We start from the raw sequence: 21,005 nt of genomic DNA on the forward strand, positions 1-21,005 counted from the left end.
AGACGTGCCTCTTCCCACTCCGGAGAGCGGAGCGATGTCCCAGGGCCCGCCCCAGGCTCCGCTGGGAACCGGACTGCCTCCCTTATTTGGGGGTACATGTCTACCATGAGTCCGCAGACCTGCTGGAAGGCAACATCGGCCGCTGTATCCGTACATTACAAGGTAACATGACCTTTTGGGCCACTCTTCCGCTGTCCATGACAGGCCGGGTATCTCTGCTTAAAATGATAGCCCTGCCACGATTGTTATACTTCTTTAGGACTCTCCCAGTGTGGATACCGGGAAGCGTCTTTTGACGCCTGAAGTCCCAGGTGGTGTCCTTTCTATGGGGTACTGGCAGGCGGAGGATAGCTCTAGCGACCCGGACCCGCCCAAAGAACGAGGGCGGACTCGCGGTCCCGGACTTTGAACTCTATTATTTAGCTGCCCAGCTGCAGTTTTTCACACAAGAGGTGGCAAGGGTATACCGGGGCCCGGAACAGGAGAGGGACACTGGCACCCCCCGCCACGTATTGGCGTATATTACCTTGCAGCAGAAACTCACGCTCGGGGATTTGTCCCAGGAAGAACGGACGCTGAGGCTCTGCTGGAATCGCATGCAGAAGCGGGCGGGTCCCGGTCATCCATATGCACCTGAAATCCCATTGGGTATGCTGACAGCATTTCCACATGGCGGCGACTGGTCGAACCTCCAAGGTTGGGAGGAGGCTGGCCTGCAGATGGTGGGAGACCTATACATTGATGGGGTGCTCGTGCCGTACCAGACCTTGCAGGAGCAATATGACCTCCCGAGGGGTGACTACCTTTTGCATGCGGCCGTGGTACGCGTGATCCAGGCGCACTGGGGGGAAGGGCTGCTCGAACCCCCAACATCGCCAGCATGCCAATACACGATGATGGCTGCAGGGACGATCAAGGCAGTCACATGTCTGCACTCTAGACTACTCGAGGCTAATTTGCAGCCCCTGACGCGTCTCAAAACCCAATGGGAGACAGACCTGCAGAGAGAAATCCCGGACACGACGTGGGCTCAATTGGTTCAGAGGGCCAGGAAAAGCACCAGAAACGCCCGCTTCCAATTAATACACCTATACATACTCCATAGGGCCTACCTAACCCCGCATAAACTATCACAATACTTTGGCGCGGTGGACGCAGCGTGCCCCAGATGTGCGCTTTTAGGCGCGGACTTACTGCATGTGCTAAGTGGCTGTCCACACCTGCAAGACTTCTGGAGGGAAGTGGGCGACACCTTGAATGAAGTCACGGACAGAGATCTGCAATATGACAGTGCGACTACACTCTTACATTGGTTCCCACACACACGCAAAAATAAACTGACAAGCAAATTCATAGACATGGGCCTACTTATTGCGAAGAGGGAACTCACCAGGGGATGGAAGTCAAAGTCGGCGCCGACACACCGGAAATGGCTGACCGAATTTCAGAAGTGGGCGGCGGCAGAGAGCACAATCAGATACCAACTAGCACGACGGGGGTCAGACGAGAGAGCTCAGGAAACGGCACTGGCATGGGAAATCCTAGTCCAAGCACTCAGGGACAGTGCAGTGGAGAGCGAGGAGGAAGGGAAAACAGTAGACCCTGGGGTCCGGGGGGAGGCGGCGCCGATCCTTGCGCCTACCATGGACACACACACTCAATGATTTACTCCATCTTCCGTAGCTTACCCACATACTTTAGTACACTACTACCGGACACAGGCACTGGACACCACAGAACACCGGAGGGGAGGGGGGAGGGAAGAGCGAAGGGGGTGGGAGGTATAGCAGCCCAATGATACCGAGACTAGAAGTACACACCGACCGGATGCTGGAGGGGGGGGACCTGTTGGGGGGGAAAAAAAGTTAAAAGCAGATGGCGGTTGACCACTGGAAATGCCTACACTGAGTAGTGAAGAGAATGCACTGATTACGATGAACGCCACCAGGCCTCAGGGATGCGGGTTATAAGGCTGTGTACATACTACTTAGAAGTAATGTGAGAAACTGGGGTCCTGCGCAAACATACTTGCAAATATGTTGTAATGATCGTATTGGAATCTGCAATAAAAATTGTTTTACAAAAAAAAAGAGACCTTTATACACAGAGGATGTCGGAGAATTCATATTTTTACAGTATCCATGTGGCTGAATCAAACCTAAAGGGATGTTTGTTTCTCCATAACTAAACTCAGTTGTGATGAGCCTGTGAGGCCAGAACCTCCCCCTTTCTCTCAATGCCTCAGTTCCTCACCTCGCCAGACTGTACATGGACTCGCACCATTGATGCACGAAGCAATCATTTTTGCCAACATTAAACAATAAAATGCATTATTTTACACGTTGCCATATTATATCCACCGAATACATTTTCTGTTGTTTCTAAACATATGTAAGCAAGACTCCCTGAATCTTGAAGCGGACAGTTGTCAACTACTAACTTCTGAGCCCGTCCTCTACAAGAGGACAGGAGTCGGTCTGAAAGCTGGACTTTCACTTGCTAGAACAAGGCTCACCTCTTGACCAGAAGAGATCAGGCTGGCTGGACCAACCCCACATCTGAATGGAGCTCCTCAGCTCTGCAATCGAGTGAGTCACAGGCACCACTCTTATACTGCCCAGTGTCACTTCTGGGGCAGATCAGGAGCTCTCCGCCTTCTCCTGGAGAGGGGAGGGAACGCTGCAGGGTGAGGCTCGAAGTCAGGTAACTGGGCCAAGAAAGCTCTGAGCGACAAGGGCTAGCAGTGCAGGGGCAGGGTGGGTCCTGCCAGGCTCCTGAATCTTTTGCAGATCTAACATGAGGACTGGAGTCTAGGTGTCACGCTGCAGCCCATTCACACAGAGTCACCGTATATAGCAGGACCTTTGTGTTATCTACGAGCTAAAATTGTCAGAGTTACAAATGAAAAGCTCCAACCCACTCCTTGGCCATGGGCATGAGGCTCTATAGTGGGAGGTGAGCGTATGCGCCTCTGGCTTTCAGACTCTTAGGAGGTCCTGGTTCACAGGGCTGAGAGCTGTGCTATGTAGTTTTTCCTTTTGGCTTTGGCCTCCATCACACAGAGATGGTGCTTAAAACGTACTGCTCTCTAGCCAGTCTGATCACTCAGGTTGTTACACAGCGTGCACTGAAATTCTGGCCTGCCACAGTGCATTCTGGGGTGATTATCTTTATTAGAGCTGGTGTGTGTGGCATTTCTGTAAAACTGCACGACCCTGCTCCTATCCAGAACCCTGGCAATCTAGTCTTGGAAGCTGGGTTTGGGAATAGACCCTTTTTCTTTGGTTTTGTATATTCTGATCCTTAGACAAAATGGATTGAAATCACTTCCTGGTCATTAGAGTTTCTCATCTGTCAATGTACTATTTCAAAGGACCTGAATAAATGTTTTCCTGTTGATCGCTAGCTTCTGGCCTCTTATTTGCGGACTCTCTCAACTTATTCCACCTTTAATTTCCACTTCATCGTTTTTTAATCTTGCCTGTCGCACATTTGCCTCGTCCTTAGCCTGCAGACTTGAAGCTTTTTTCTGCCCCTCATTTTTCCCCTTCCAAACCTTGCATCTGCTCTTGGAAGTAATCTGTGATTACTTCCAAGAGCGTCAGTGCTGGACGCGGGGCAGACTGCGGCGCTCCTATTGTTAGACCTGAGCGCCGCGTTCGACACGGTGTCTCATGACATTTTGCTGCGGCGTCTGGAGGAAGTAGGTATTGTGGGGAAGGCTCTTCAGTGGTTCCACTCTTTCCTCTCGGACCGGTTTTTCAAAGTAGCCATTCCACCTAGCCAGTCCTCTTTCCACTCTCTGGGTCTGGGCGTCCCTCAGGGCTCTGCCTTAAGTCCCACATTATTCAATCTGTATGTGAAACCGCTGGCTGCTGTCGTCAGGCAATGTGGCCTTACAATGACATCATACGCCGACGACACGCAGCTGGCGATGACACTTAGTGGGGACCCTGAGGTGAATGCGCCCAATTCCGTGCAGGACTTATAGCTGTGGCCAACTGGATGCGTAGCAACTGCCTACAGCTTAATGCTAAGAAAACCGAGGTCCTGATTTTAGGGAAGCAGGTGGAACTTTGGGGAGACCAGTGGTGGCCTCCCGAATTGGGGGTGTCCCCCATTCCAGCGGCCGAAGTTAAAAATCTGGGGGTCTGGCTGGACTCTAACCTCTCTTTCACCAGTCATACTAAGAAGACGGCAGCTACCTGTTTTGGTATTCTGCGAGGACTGAGACCTATCCTCAAGTTCTTCGACCCTCCCACGCGGCAACTGGTGGTTCAGGCCTCTATTCTTTCTCGGCTGGACTACGGGAGTGCCCTGCTACTTGGAGTTAATCAGGCTGAGGCTACCAGGCTTCAGAGGGTGCAGAATGCTGCTGCACGGGCCATTGTGGGCCTTCCGAGACGATGTTCTGTCTCCACTGCTCTGACCTCCCTTCACTGGCTTCCGGTCAGACAGAGAGTCAAATTTAAGGCTCTCTGTCTGACATTTAAAATCCTGAAGCTTTCCTCCCCTCCTGCCCTCGCGAGCCTTATCTCTCCGTATGTCGCCACGCGGTCCCTCAGGTCTGAATCTCACCATCTGGCGATTAAGCCTAGGTTCAGACTGAGTAGGATGGGAGGACGATCTTTTCGTGTTCTGGCGGCTGATCTATGGAATTCCCTTCCTGTACACATTCGTGCCCTGAATAGCTTAACTCTTTTCAGGCGCGCTATTAAAACCCACCTGTTCGCTTCTGTTAATTGATTCTTTTCCCTTTTCAGCTCTGACCTGTTATGTTATTGTACCTGATCAGGCGCCAGGACGCCCCTTCGCTAGGGCAGCTGTGCGCCGAATAAAAGTTATTAACATAACATAACATAACATGTATTAATCCTGGAGTCTCGAGTTGCTCCCAGGGGCAGAAGTCCCTCCTGGAAGACCACCAAGCCATTACCGGTGACCCTCCTTTGACACACACAATGCAGATGGCAAATAGGTATTAGTGTCCATCAAACATGGGAGGGTGGCTGTTCAGCACTCTGAATAAATGTGTGACAATTTAAATCAATGTGGTAATGTAAAAACACTAGCCCTTGTATTAGTATAACCCTGACGAGAGGCACTTGGCAAGCCTACGCACCAATCCTGTTGTACTATGAACAATCATTCTCTCCCTGCCACCCAAACCTGAAAGTAAATGCTATGTTTATTTTATTAATTTTGGTGTTTATTCTGATAATGTGTGGCACACATGCAGAAGGGAATGAAAATGTCCAAAATAAATACAGAGACGTGCACAGACCCAAGGGATCCAATGAGCCCTGATTATTGCTGTACGTTATTGTATTGTATTTATCTAGGGCTTACTACCCCTGACTAGGCGTCTAAGCGCTTTTCTGCAAGTAGCACGATACTCCAGAACCCAAGAAGGATTAGTGGTGGATTAGTATAGAGCACTGGACATGTGAGTCTGTTAGTTAGATTGAAATGGATAATGGGGGATAGAAGAGGGAAGAGTCTAGAAAGGGTTTATTGGGAGATCATAGCAGTAAGATGAGGTTTTGGATGTGTCAAAGGAGGAATAGGTGAGGGAAGAATTTAGACGAGATGGAGGAGGAAAGTATCTCTGGAAATTGATTAGAGCGATCATAGTAGTAAAAATGAGTTTTGGGATAAGTCAAAGGAGGGATAGATGAGGGAAGAATTTAGAAGGGTTGTTTGGGAGATCACAAATGAATAATACTTTACTGTTTAAGGTTATTCACTAACCTTTACAATATTAAAACAGTTACAAATAAGGATAACCAAATTCCTGCAAGCGGCATCAAATACGATTTAAACATGTTCAATTATAGATAAAAAGAGCAGCACACATTTTCTGTACAGTGCAAGTGCGTTGGAGCAGTTATTTGTAATTACACTTGATCAAGATTGTTTGGCCAGTATTAGGTAGGAGCAAGGGGTTATTCCTTGGTTACAGCAGCATGAATAATGACTCATTTTGAAGCCGGAGGGCCTATTTTTTCACCATGCACTGGGGCTATTGGACCCCTTCCTACACCCTGAAATATGGTGTTATTGATAACTAGCAAACTAAACTAAACATGTGCTGATGGAAATAGAACGGTACAAAAGGGGGTGGTGATGGACGGAGCATCTGAATGAATCAAACACTCACACCCAGTCAAAAGATCTGGGTTTAATCCATCACCGTTCTTTAGCCCACTCTGCCACCCCAGTTCAGACATGGCTATATGCAAATCAGTCTGACCCTGTGCCTCATGGGAACAGTCCAGCCCGAACTGCCAAGCCATGTCTTCCCTGGACCGGAAACAAGCTTCCGAGAACCGGTTTCTGGCATTCCAGCCGTCTTCAGCCCGGCTTGCTTGAATCCAGTGGCAAAGTGAGCAAGGGACTCATGTCTGAGCATGGGAAACGGAGGACCCAGTAGGGAACCATACCAGAAGCAAAACCCCAATACCGGGGACAAGTGCCCAGGGAGTCTAATAACTAATCTCTCGAATAAAACACTTAACGCCATGGAAGTCAAGGTTCTAGAACGAGACCTTGGGTTTGTTCCCACTACCAGACCAGACAAGTTCAAACTTCACTGCGAGTTAGCAGAGTTTTTTAGAAAACTGAAATTAAAGGCATTCTTTGAGTCAAAACAAGACTCTACAATAGATGCCCCTATTTCTGATACCAACTTGAGGTTAAAATCAACCTTTACCCCACCCCCGCATACAATTCCGGCGGAGATTACGGCATTTGAACAGGCAGTGTTCAACGACATGGAAGCCCTACCTACACCAACACCTTTTAAGAACTTTTCGGCCGCTGAATACCAAGCCCTCACAAGTCTTAAAAATGATAAAGAAATTACAATAAAACCTGCGGATAAGGGTGGCGGTATAGTTATCCAAAAACCTCAGACTACGAGAAAGTGTGTATGGATCTCCTTAACAATAGAACCAATTACACTCCTCTGACAGAAGACCCGACACCAGAATTGAGAACGCGGATCCATAACCTAGTAAAAGAAGCAGAAGAGAATGACCATATCTCTAAAAATGAGGCGTCCTTCCTAACGGCTGGTGGCACCACAATCCCATACTTCTATACTCTGCCAAAAACTCACAAAAATAAAACTCCACCACCAGGCAGACCCATAGTGTCAGGGATTGGATCCCTCCTGGAACCCTTGTCAACCTTTTGTGACCACTATTTAAAACCTCTGATACAAAAAAGTACAACATATCTGAAAGACACAAAGAACTTGTTACAATTACTCGAGCAAGTCACGTTCGAGGCAGACTCCATCACCCTAGTGACGCTTGATATTCAGAGTCTGTACACAAGTATCCCCCAAGATGATACTCTGAAAGTTCTAGCGACAGCCCTTGACTCAATTATCTGGGAATACCAAACACCCAAGTCCTTCATACTACAATGCGCGACGATAGCCCTAAAAGAGAACTATTTTGAACATAAAGGCAAACTATACTTACAAAGTACTGGAACTTCGATGGGCAGCACATTTGCTCCCAGCGTAGCAGGGTTGTATTTCTACGACTTTGAGTCCAGACACATACCATTTAACAACCCTTTTTCCTCCTCCATAGGACTATGGAGGAGGTACATTGACGATATGTTCCTAATCTGGAAAGGCGATCAAACTTCCTTAGAGCTATTTCTGAACTGGGTAAACACCCTAGACACCTACCTCAAATTTTCACACAGTTACAAGTAAGAAAGAAAGAAGTAATATTCTTGGATGTGGTGATCACAGTGTGTGGCACATCTTTAACCACAAAAACCCACTATAAACCAACAGCAAAGAACAACCTCTTGGAATTTTCGAGCTTCCATCCAAGACCACTAAGGGAGAACCTACCCTACGGTCAGTACCTCAGGATACGCAGAAACTGCAGCAGCGTCAACGATTACACAGCCCAGGCAGCCGACCTAACACAGAAACTTAAATCAAGAGGTTACCCTGCGAAAATACTTGAAAAGGGCAACAAACGGGCCAGAAATCAACCACGTGAGGCCCTTCTAGAGGACACCATCAAGGAACAGACAGAAACACCACTAACATGTGTTACCACCTACAGCACCCTTTCAAATGACATGAAGAAATCTGTGAACAAACACTGGAGCATAATCACGAGCAACAGAAAAGACTGGCAAAAACCTCTCTTCTCTTTTAAAAAAAGCTACCAGCCTCAAAGATTCCCTTGTCAATACACGACCAAAAATTGACAAACCTAATCCCCACAATGTTGGATCAATCACCAGTGCATGGGGACTATCCCCAATAGTTGGGCACTACCCGTGCTCCAATTGTAGTGTGTGCCATCTGACGACACACACAAAAGAACTCTCCCTGGAACCAGGAAAAACATGGATCCAAAAGAAACATACGAACTGCAACTCAATGAATGTCGAATATCTTATCATCTGCACATGCGGTAAAAGATACGTTGGTATGACAACCCGAAAAGTCAAACAGCGCATCTGCGAGCACCGAAGTAATATCAGATGTCGAAAAGTGACAACTAAACTGAGTGAGCACTTCCTTCCACAAAACCACACACCCAACGATCTTAACTGGACCATTATAGAACAAATCGACTCAGAAAGGAACACTGCCAGTGTATTGTTTGAGAAAGAACAACGCTGGGTGTATAGACTGGGCACACACCTGCATGGTCTGAATGACCAGATCCCTTAGTCCACAGTACTGAAACGCTGACCACTTCTTTATTTTCGAGGGTGTCGCAGTTTTGCGCCTAGCAGGATATCCTTAACAATCTACCGACTTGGGGTAATTATCCATCAAACCACCCCTATACGTACAGTACATCGTAGTTCTACTTAATGGAGTTAGTGACTACAGTGTTGCATTCATTTGCAATTGTTCTCACTCTCCTAAGCGATTGCCTAAGAAATCTAAGCGTCCCCCATACCCATGTCCTTCTTCCCCCCCTTTTTTCAATTCACTGAATTGATAACCTGGCATTAATACTATATTATTGCTGCATCATATCCTTCTTTCCACAGCTCAAACATTATTGTGTCTCTGAGGATATGCCCATTAAACCTTTTTGGGATCACGAGTGTCCTTTCAGGACATGACATTGAAGGAACTGTTCAATGTACTGCATAGCTTGTGTTCCAAGCTTCCTTTCCAAACAGGCCCAGTGATTGGCCCCCGAACCAGCTTACTTCCCAAGCCTCTTTTCTATGGCGGCCCGCTGATTGGCTGCCCTGCGCCTCGCGTCACCCGGCCCCCGCCGGCACTCCACATTAGCGGTCTTCGCGCCCCGGCCCACATCCACGGGGTCCGGAGCAGGAGCAGCTAGGTGCCGAGCGAGTGCTAGGCGTTGCGGGCGTAAGGATTCTTCGCATCACTTAACCGGAGCTAAGTAACCGATCTGTTTGTTACTATTTTGGCGCGTAAAATTTACCAGGCTTTCCTTTACCTACAGGGTGTGCCATTGTCGCCTCCACCCACTCCCGAGACCCATGGGGCGTGGATCTTTTAAAATACAAGTGAGATCTACAAACCTTACTTTTGTGTTACACGTATTACTTCAGAAGTTAGCACTTTTGGCCGTACATTTATGACCCATTGATCGCTATTCACGAGTGTTGGATATACAGCCGCTCTGTCAAGTGGCCCGAATTTCTTTCGCCATAGTGCATGCCCATACGCCTGTAATGCCCCTGGGGCACCCATACAGTGTTTCTGGCACTAACATAAAACGTATGGCACAAGGGCCATTTTCAGACCAATATACAGCACTTTGATCGCAGAGACTGTCCTAGCAGGAAACATTCTAGTCCAATGAGCATAATGTCTATGTTTGTCTTACATGTTCGTATGTCTCTTTGTTTTTTCAGACTACACAGGTTCCTCACAACTGAGGTAATTCCCACAACTTGTGGTTTGTTTTCTTGCACTTATTTTTACACATAGATCGTTATTTTAACTTTCACGTCCTTTGGTCAGGGTGGGCCTTAGCGCGCCCACACCGCTGAGGTACACGATACACGGTCCTGAAGAATGCCCGGTAAATCATGCACTTAATAGGGCAGAAACATGTTGACCCACTATAAATGGAAACTTCCATCATAATTTATGGTAGTTCTCCCACACATATCTTTTAACCATGTCTAAACTGACCAGTGAATAAAAATTTTTTGTTGGTACAGTTTCAGACATTTTTAAATCACCTTTTCACATCACTGTCACAAAATCCAGCTCCGCAGTAATCTGGCGTTGTAGCACACCAGGGAGGCATTCAGCTTCTCCTGATGGGCCCGATGATGAAGCATGTCACCGACCAGGTCGGTGAGTGATGGCTTCTAAAAAATCCCTGAAAGGTTTCCAGTGTGTCCTTTGAAGGGAATTTCTTACAGTCTTTGCCTCTGTGCTCAAACACAGACCTCTTTGCGCATGACACTCTTTCTTTGTTTGATATATTCAACCCGGGGGACTGAGAGTGTCTCTTACCCTCTCTCTCTAATTGTTTTCTAATATGTAAAAGGTTGGGCATGTACATTTTAGTTTTACATGTCCTGATAGTGAAACATTTTTTTCACTATTGCAAGGCCTTACTTTCCCATAGGAAAACATTGCAGTTCCCGTATTTAATAAGCTGTAACTTCCAAATGGGAAGTCAAGTCAAGTCAAATGGATTTATATAGCGCGCTACACACCCAGAGGGTCTCAAGGCGCTTGAGGAAGGGTGGGGGGATTACTCGTCAAATATCCAAGTTTTCAGTTGCTTTCTGAATGCTAGATGGTTCTGAGTGAGACGAAGGTGAGTGGGGAGTGAGTTCTAGGTTTTAGCAGCCAGGTTTTAGCAGTCATGTTTGGTTTCTCTGAAATTGAAATGAAACATCTTAACTTACGGTGAAGTCAGATTTTAAATTACAATTTTGAAATTCCCACTATTAGAAAGTTTGATAAAGAAAGCAGGGGATGGGCCCGTGTCAGTCAGCAAGGGTGGGCCTGAATTTTTTTTTCAGTATTAAATGATAGTCAGCATTGGCACTTTTTCTTGCAAAGACTTTCAATTTGGTGCACTCGCAAATCAATTAACGCGGCTACCATTTACTTTTTATAATGTTTCAGGAAAAATTATCAGGTCATGTACGTACATCAAAATCTGGATACTCTTCAGCCAAGCAGTGAATATGTGTAATAGTCTTCCAATTTGTCTGAAAGACAGTAGATCACAAGTTTTAATCCTTGCTATAGTAACGTTCAGCCTCATATTTGCTGCATGTCATTTTCTGAACTCGCTCTCGAAAATGAATTTTGTTTGTTGTGGAGTCTCACGTTGTGGAGTGCAGCACCTCCACTGGGGGGCATACCTTGTGTGTGCCATTACTAATGCTGCAATACTGTTTTATGAAACAAAGAGTACCTGGTTTGTATATTTGACCGCTTTTTTATTTTATGCGGAAAAAGAAACAATGACCATAAGGTTCATATGTTCAATGTCAACCATTTACATGATTCTCAGACAAAAATTTCAAATGTACTTTATATAGGTCTTTAAAAAAATGTAAATGGTTAACATTAAACATATGAACCTTATGGTCATTGTTTCTTTTTCCACATAAAATAAAAAAGCGGTCAAATATACAAACCAGGTACTCTTTGTTTCATAAAACAGTATTGTTACTCGTCCATACCTGGTTTGTTAAGGACGAAACCCCCCCTGTGTCAGATTACTAATGCTGCAGCGCTTTCCTTCGTTAATTCTTTCTCAGACTCTGCACTCAGGAGGAAGAGAATCTGTCTTTTAGAAAGTTGGCATTCCCTGCCTTAGCAATTTGATGCCTGCAGCCTGTTTCTACGTCACTTACCTGGGTATAGTTGACAGCTGGTCGTTGTTTATTTCTCCTAGCCAGCCTCATGCTTATGTGTGTCTGGATGGGCCATCACTGGCAGGATGGGAGAGAGGAGCTGGGAACTGCCCCACTTACACTTGAATAGGCTGTGTCTTCCCTCTAAACAATCTGCTACACAGCCCCTGTAGTTAGTCTAGAGCCAGAACAAGGAAGGCAGGGTACTTGTGCACTTCAAAGACATGCTTCTAGAAGCTTCTCCTCACTCCATAGGCAGAACTGGGGATAGAAAACAGGACCTCAGACACCAAATCTTCAGTACACTTCTGGAGTTGGGGATACTCTGCAAGGAAAAAGGGCTGCTGTGCTTTTGAAAGGACTGCCACTCTATTAGACTTCTGCTCTGAATGCCTTTTGCCCTGCTGTACTGATCTGCTGCCTTCTACCCTCTTGCTTTGGAGAATGACTGGACCTGCTTCTCTTGAACCCCTTGCCTTGGAGAATGACTGGACCTGCTTCTCTTGATCCCAGGACCCCATAGGACTTCACAGGCTAGTTAGCTGACATCCAGACATGAGCCTCAAGGACAGAAGGCTCCAACAACCTCAACCCCAGCACCTGGATTCTGCCATCTGTGAGTCAACCCTGCCAGGTGGTGCTACCCGAGTCCAGGAGCCTTAGAAGTGAGCCGAAGATGTTCTGCCAGGCTCTGTGGATCCTACGGAACCAACAAATCTCCTCTGGTGTGTGGCACAAGCCTGAGCAAAACCAACACATCCCTGCTGCTACGTAATTTGGATCAGTCGCAGAGACCTGCATCACCTCTGCAGCCTCTTCGGAACCGCTGCTGCGTGACGCATCCTCAGTGCAGGCCCCCGCATCCCTCATTGACGGCAGCCTCGACGACTGTGAACCAACACATCACCCAGACTGTCCAATGCATCCTCGATGCCAGACTTTGCATCACAAACCCTCGTAAACGGTGTACTCGACGACGACCCATGACCTTGCACCACAGCTTTGTGGCACCTTGGAAGTGACGCTTTGTTTCGGCTGCACAACGCATTTTAGACGCTGATCCTCAACGCCCTGCAAACCAGGATTTAAGGTACTTTGTTCGGTGTGCCTAACTGGGCCCATGTAGTTGGCCTGTGGTCCATCATGGTCGGCCTTAACTTGTCACTTTGTCACGGTCGGGTGTGACCAGATATCAGCAGTTGGCACTTTGTGCTTTTGACGTTATCTCCACTAAAATCTTTAGAATTCCACATCTCCAGTTCTACTGATTAGATTTTTGTTGATTTGATCTTTTTCATTTATCAAACAAATCTCTATATTTTCAACTTGGTGTAGGATCCTTTTGTGTGGTATTTGTCACTTTATTACTGTTTGAAGTGGTACACAAATGTGTTACACATTGCCTCTAAGTAATGAGATAACTGAAAGAAAGGATTATTATTTGGAGTAAAGTCACCCACCTCTAGGAATAATAACACTTGGTTATCAGGGTGAAATCCAAAGTAACTAAATCAACCTGAGCTCAATTCTCTGGTAGCTATGGTACAGAGCAGAGTCTTAACTGTCATCGTGTAAAGTATTTATGCAGTACCCAAGCAGTAATAAAGTCAAAGCACTAAACAATAAAACTTTGAAACTGAATTAGCAACATAGTCAATTTTAATAAAAAGAACAATAATAACTGACAAAAATTCAGTAGGAGGAACCGGAGATATGATTTTTTAAATATTTAAGTGACAATAGTGTTGAAAAGCCGTAGTGCCAACAGTCTATGAAAGCAGTAGACAGGACCTAGGCATATTTTCAACTGACCACAGGCGACAGTAGGTCGGATACACCAACGGGTTTGTCGTGGTCAAAGAATTTACCTTGTTACTTGATCTTTCTTATGGAGCTGAAAATACTCCAGTGGGACAAACCTAAAGCAGGATGCATCAAAATCAGACCCCTTTGCTGCAAGGTCCTGCTGACAGTTCCTGAGGTTTTGGAAGTACAACAATGTTATAAGTCCCAGCATTTCAGGGTTTCTTTAGGAGCTCCTTTGGGTCACTTCTAATGCTCTTAGGACCCCGGGGACAGCTCCTAGGGACCAGGGCTCATACTTGGAGGCAACCAGAATGGTCCAGTCTAGGTCCAGTTAGTACTGGTCAACTGGTCGCTTCAATAAAAAGGCCTCTTGCAGCTTGTTGTGTCCCTGTAGATGCAGGAGGCCAGCTAAATGACCAATAAAGCCCACTTATTTGTCTGGGCACTAGGGGGAGCACACCCAGGCCTTCAGGGCTCCTCTCAGGTCCCAGATAGGAGGTCCAGTCCTGTTCTGATCTTCCACAGGTCCAGAAACAACTGTTCTGAGGAGGTTACCTTTTAGGGTTTGCATTAGCCAGTGGGTGGGGATGACTCCTGGGTACTCTCTAACCTAACCAATGGGAAAACAAGTTATTTGCGGCAACGCTCCCTGCTTGTGCAGCATATCATGTTTTCCTTTCTGAAAACTATTCCACATAGCACCATTCTACAGGAAAATCCAAGATGGCACAGACGTTTTACTTTAGAATAAGGCTTGTGTGCCAGTCAGGAGCGTGTTTAGGGAAATTAGCAGTCACCTTCCCTGAATACTCAAAAGTGGTTCTGGGGATAGTTAACCTGGATACTGTGGGTGTTAGGAACAAAGGCTTTCCCTTCTTCAAGTTTCACCTTATACTATAGCTATGAATGGGAAGACTTCACGTCTATCCCTTTCAAATTAATAAAGTTTCTCACCCATTCTAGCTGCGCTTGCTTCATGAGCTGATAGAAATCATATGCACCACAAACTGTCAATCCTATCATCATGCCTAACCCATTTTTCTGCTCTTGGGGCTGTTTTTACACCTCATTAAGGCCAAGCACTGACTGCGCAACTATTGACAGGCTACTGCAAATTAGCCTTCATGAACTTCAGTAGGGGAAAAAGTTGCATTCTAATGGTTTTTCCAAAAAATGTATTAAAAATCCATTAATGTATAAATACATTATAAATTACTATTTTAGCTTCTTCCAGTCAAAAGTTACAGATTAAAGTTTATAATCTGTCTGACATTTTATAGGATCCAGCTACAGGGCAGGCAGTGAAAATGGCTTTTGGGGTGTAGGTGCTATAAGAATTTGCCAACTTTAATTACCTCCATGTCCACCTTTAAATATCAGGTCCTTTACCTTGTAGGTTAGGTGGTACTTAGGATGACATTAATATTTCTTACTAGGATTTCCCTCAAAAACGGTTCTTTTGACAGCTTTAAAAGCAAGTTGTTAGGCTGTTACAGTCTGGCTACACATGGCGGCCATGTTTTACAATCGAACAATAGGTGCTGCAGTCCTCGGGTGGCATTTACCTTCTAGGCCCTGGATACATTTTCAACAAAATATACTAGGAACATCTATGCAAGTAAAATAGGTCAATCAGACAGACCAAATTAAGCATATTAAAAGGGGGAGCACATGCATTTTACAACTGTTTAGCAGTAGTATAGTGCAAACAGTTCTAATGCCAGCAAAAGCAGGATCTACAAAAAAGGTGAAAAATCTTGGGTGATCATATAGAAAAAGCAGGTTGACTATTATTAATTCACCATTTTGTTGTGATTATTGTGAGCTGCAACTGTGTTAATACATAATTTTAGTACGAGCTATCATCATTTCATCTGAATGCCTCTTACAGGTACTTTTTCTAGCAGTTTCTGACTCATACCTTTGAATGCACCCACATGCAATGTCTGTTTATATACAAATGAAGGTATGTACAACTTTTTTATAGCAATGCCAATGCTCGAGTGCGCTGTGGTTTGCAGGGTGAACGCTCGGCTCCCTTTCCGATTAAAAGTGGAGTCAGACAAGGTTGTGTCCTTGCTCCGTTTCTTTTTAATCTGTATATAAATGGATTAGGAGAGGCCCTTTTAAATGACAATCATGATTTCCCCCAAGTGGCGGGATGACCTATCACAGCACTTTTATATGCAGACGATGCGATACTGATGTCCCGCACTAATATAGGACTGCAGAGGGTTCTGGATAGCTTTTCCAGATTCATGAATGAGCTCGGCCTAAGAATGAATTCCTCTAAGACTTTTATCATGTGCTGCGGCACCGCCATTAAAAAACCTAAAGATATGTTTTTTTCAGGACAAAAGATCGGGGTCTCTAAGAAATGTTCATATCTGAGCATTTTCTTTGTGCACAATGACTCATGGTCTCAGGCGGTGTCGGCAAAAGAAATGCCATTATTGCGCACTACATCCCCCTTCGGAATTAAACTTGATAAAAGACCACCTGAGGAGCTTATCGAAATATATAAAACTAAATGGGTCTCTGCTGCAAATTACGGGACTGCGGTTTGGAGACCAGTGGACTTGCTTCCCATCCAAAGAGTTGAAAACTCCTTCTTAAAGTATATCTTATCTGTCCCGAACGGCACTTCCGCAAGCATTTGCCACGCAGAGTTGGGCCTCCCTTTTGTTTCAGATTTAATACAACTTGAGCAGCCGCGGTAGGTAGTGGGAATACCTGCCAGGCGGTTATGTGGGGAGGGGGAGGGGCAGGGTGGGGGGGGGTAGTAATCTATGGATTACAGAGCTTTACAGGTAAGTAAACATATGAATAAATAAAACACATTTTGTTGCGCGCACTTCATCGCATTTGGGGATGCTGTGCACGTACCAATTTTTTATCTTTTATTTATATGTTTACTTACCTGTAAAGCTCCATAATCCATAGATTACTACCCCCCACCCTGCCCCTCCCCCTCCCCACGTCACCACCAGTCAGGTACTCCCACTACCGACCGCGGCTGAACTTGAGCCTGTGCTGCTATGGCACAGACTCTGGACTAAGGAAGAGACCAAACTAAATAGAGACATCGTTCGGAACATTTTGAAATTGGATGCAGCATTGAAGATCCTGTGGATAAGCTATGTTCAAAGGTTCTTTCAAGATATTGACCACCCAGAGTAGGAAGGAATTAAAAGCAAAGGGCTTGTCTCTACTAGACACCGCCAGACTATCAAATGAAATCATAAAACCTACTGTCCTGCACAACCAGTTGATCTTAATTACTTTTAACATTCAACCCTACCCCACCTTGATCCTGAGTGATTTTGACAGGTTGCTTTTAACTCTTTCACTTGGGAATATTTTATAGATTAGTTTCTCTGCCCAAAGCGAACGATTGGTCCCAAGTTTTACAGCTGTGCCCTTGTGATAAAATTTCTAAGCAGACCTCGAATCAGGTTACTTTTTTCTGTAAATTTTATTCTAATGCCAGAAGAATGAGCATAGTACCTGTATTAAAATGGTTTGAGCTTCGCCAATGTAGACCTGCCCTTCTGGCACTACAACTAGATAATGTACATATTGTTTTTAGGATGGTAACTTATTTTGAAAAAGGTTTTGCGTCTAAAGAAACAGTTGCTTCTTTCTTAAATGTTTTAGTTTTAACTTCCAGGAAAGCTTGTGATGTTTAATAATGTCTTATCTTTTTAATGAACTTAATTAGTTTATTCAAATTAATTTCATAGGAATTTTAACATTTGTGAAATGTTGCTATTGTGCTTTTATGATTGTTTTGTTTCAATCGAATAAAGCTTTCTTGACTTGACCCACTCATTGTAAATGCTAACTTCTATGACCAGTCTTGACTCCTTGATCAAGATACTCAAAGAGTCCAGGAGCCATAGAAGGCCATATTTCTTGATCCACCATCAAAGTGCAGGTCACCCAGCTTCAGGGATTGCTTGCCACAAATAATGATTTACTTGCTGCTTCTCGCGGCTATCTTTAGCCCTCTGACAGCAGGTCAAAGACAAATTAACACTTCTCCCCAGCCATGCCTTAGCTGTTCTATCCTCCACCAGACTTCCTGCCCTTTAGATTCAGACATCTGACGGCGGGAAAAGACTGGTGCATGGCTGCTGACTCGTGACTGCCTGACAGAATATTTTTGCAATCACACAGTCGTTCCCCCTTTTTAAGGCAACATTTTTTACCAACTTCACCATTGTAGAAGGTTTAAAAGTCACAAAGGTGATGTGATTCAGTCGACCTTGAACTTCACACACTGAGCTACACTTGCAAAATTGCTTCAGATCACAATGTTCCACTATAAAAGTATTTTTCTTCTTCATCAAAACACACAGGACTGAACAAACAGTTAAAATAATGTTTTCCAAATTCAGATGCAATGTTTACCACCTCTACACATTAGGGTGACAAGAATAAAAGTTATAAAACATTTAATACTAAGTAAACAAGTTAGATATTCTTTCATTATTCTTCAATCTAAATTCCATTGAAGGGTACTGGCATTTTAGATATGTTTTTCTTAAGTTACCGAAAACACAATTTATGATTATTTTAACTTTGTGTCTGAATGTTATGAACTAAATCGCCAGCAACAAAGAGAGTGTGTGCCTTCGCTTTGTGAAGGACCTGGCTAAATAGGAAACCCTGTTACATTAAGGTATTTTCTGGCAAATGTGTTAAAGTAAAGTGTTTGAGCCTGTGTAAAGTAATGCCACAAGCGAGGCACTCATTTTTGACAGCAGATTTATAATCGGAAAGTCCCAGCAGGAATGGGGAGCCAGGAGGCCCCAGCCGCAGCCCTTTTCATAAACTTTCCCCCTTGATTTAGTGCTAGAACAAGTAGCAGAGAAACCCAACAGCAGAGGTAATCCAATCATCTCTCCCCCAAACAGCACCACCCCAGCTTCTCGGCTTCCCCGTGCGGCTTACATGAATTTAAATCATCTGTCTTTAAAGCCAAACACTATGATTGACAGTTCTTTTTAGTTTCATTCAGTGCTCGAGATCAAGTCAGATACCTATCTATCAGTTATTGCTGTAAGTGCAGTGTGATACTCAATACCACAAGCACACAAAACAACCGTGTTTTACAGCCGAACGTGTGATCTGTTTTGAAAGCTTCTTTAAAATAAGAAGCTAATCTTAACCAGGTGGGTAAAACATACCGAGTAAAAACATAGGACAATTCACATAAAGGTAGGATTTAGCTCTATTCTAAACTGTAAATCGACATAAGTGCATATTACCAAAATACAGAGTCAATATTAGGAATGGTTTATCAGTAACACAACGTTTTTAAAAATATGATTAAAATTGAAGTTTGCGCCTATTAATTCTAAAAGAAGCAAAGGCAATAAGTAAGGATTTTTGATAGGGGAAGTGAAGCAACAATTTGGGCAAGAACAATATGGAAACTGGAAGCACCCCATTTGATGACCAGGCTACATCAGCATTGTTAAGCTGTACCCTCAAAGAAGAGCAGGGTCAGACTGGCCCTAGCGGGCACCGGGCGCCTACCCAGTGGGCCGCCAGGGTGGGGGCCGGTTCTGGACCCCTGGGGGGGCTGTTTCTGACCACCAGGGCTGGTTTTGCACCCTAGCGGCAATATCTGCCCCCTTTAACAAAAGCAGCTGGCAATTGAGATGTGCCATGTTGCATCTGCAGTCTAATGAAAGGACTACTTCATGTCCTTGCATCAAAATCTAATGGGAGCACAATAGAACTAGTTACACAAATAAATGGCCTTGATGGACAGCCCATTCTAGCAATGGCAAGTCATGAAGAACACATAACAGGCAATAGCTGAAGGGAGCTTCATCCTGTGCTGAAGCTGTATGTAGCCAGACCTAACAAACGGTGATGTTCAGGGCTGGCTCTAGGGCGGTGCCACCGCACCGGGCGCTGACTTGGGGTCATTTTTTGAGAGTATATTATCATTTTAAAAACACCTGCTGCCGCGTTCCTTGCATCAATTAAAATGTCAAGATAACTCGTTTTCCTTGAAAGAGACCAGAGGTTTGTCTAGTGTAAGTTTTGACTCATTTTAAGATAGCAAACAGGGTTAAAATGCCTGCTGCTAAGAACGTGTACCATGCAGTTCACAAAGTGCACATAATGTAAATAGGTCAGTGAGTTACCGCTTTTGCAAGAGAGATACTTTTGTTACTACAGTTTATAAGTCCAAATCCTTATTTAGAACATTGAGCTATTTATTAACTGTCATCAGCCGCATGCAATCTGCATATGTTAGAGCTACATAGTTTTTCCCAGTCTTTCACTATTGTAATCTCGCCAAAAGGGCTCTCATTTAGGTAGATACAATTCTTATTATTTAAGAAAGAACCCCTGACTGGTGTTATGTTTTATATCCCGAATTGGGCTTCTCCAGAATAAGGCCTCAAACTATTTTGCCTACCAGTATCGTGGACATGTTACTCCTACTCTACACCTTGTAGTCCTGTCTGATGTAACATTTCCTATACTCAGATTTACGGGAAACATCCTTTACAACGCAACTTTTACCACGTAGTGCTTTTACATTGCAACTTTTACAACGCAAACCATTACAATGCATTGCGCTGGGGGGCACTCTAGGATAGGGAATAGATTTAATTTACTATCCAACACCTTCCCTACTATCCACGGGGACTGGAATTGGAATAGTAAATTAAACTATTCACTATCCAGCACCCCTCAACACTATGCGTTGAAAAAGGCATGCGTGTGATGTAAAAGCATGCGTGGTAAATGCATGCGTTGTAATGTCATACATACCCGATTTACACACCTACAATGGTCTCTGTGCAATGTGTGTGTGATGTAAAGTGCTCCGACACCTTACACTGGTATGAGTGGTGCTATAAAGCTAAAAGAATTTGAGAGACTGTGATTATGGAAACTTGAGGGGCACTGTTAAAGGGTGCTAATGAGGGAATCCGTGGCAGAGGTGGTCATTGGGGGGGCGCCAACAAACTGTCGCACAGGGCGCCACCAGCGTTAAAGCTGGCCCTGGTGAGGCTAATCTGTGTAAGACAGTAAGGATAATAGGTTGCATTCCATTTTTACAAATCCGGGTATTCAGGGTGTTGCAACCTTTTTTGTTACATTTAACCAACTTTAAGAACACACTTGTTTGCCATGACTTAGATATTCCATACATATATGACTGTATGCGAAATGCTGAAGGTGTGTGCTAAAAAACTGAGCAGAATTACTGGGAGCATTACTGGGTCATGTAATGCAACATTTTAAATAGTGTGAGCTGTGCAAAATGAGCAACCCATTCAAAGCTTTGGTTCTTGTAGTTT

The 21,005-nt window shown here is 44.7% G+C and overlaps 1 protein-coding gene across 1 annotated transcript in view; it reads right to left on the bottom strand.

Moving 5' to 3' along the window:
* The window catches only part of DYNC1I1 (dynein cytoplasmic 1 intermediate chain 1), a 1,862,117-nt gene that overhangs the window by 923,948 nt on the left and 917,164 nt on the right, over nucleotides 1-21,005 (bottom strand). The gene's annotated exons all lie outside the window — the stretch shown is intronic.

The sequence above is a fragment of the Lissotriton vulgaris genome, chromosome 10, assembly GCF_964263255.1.
Source record: "Lissotriton vulgaris chromosome 10, aLisVul1.2, whole genome shotgun sequence".
In the NCBI taxonomy this organism is placed as follows: Eukaryota; Metazoa; Chordata; class Amphibia; order Caudata; family Salamandridae; genus Lissotriton; species Lissotriton vulgaris.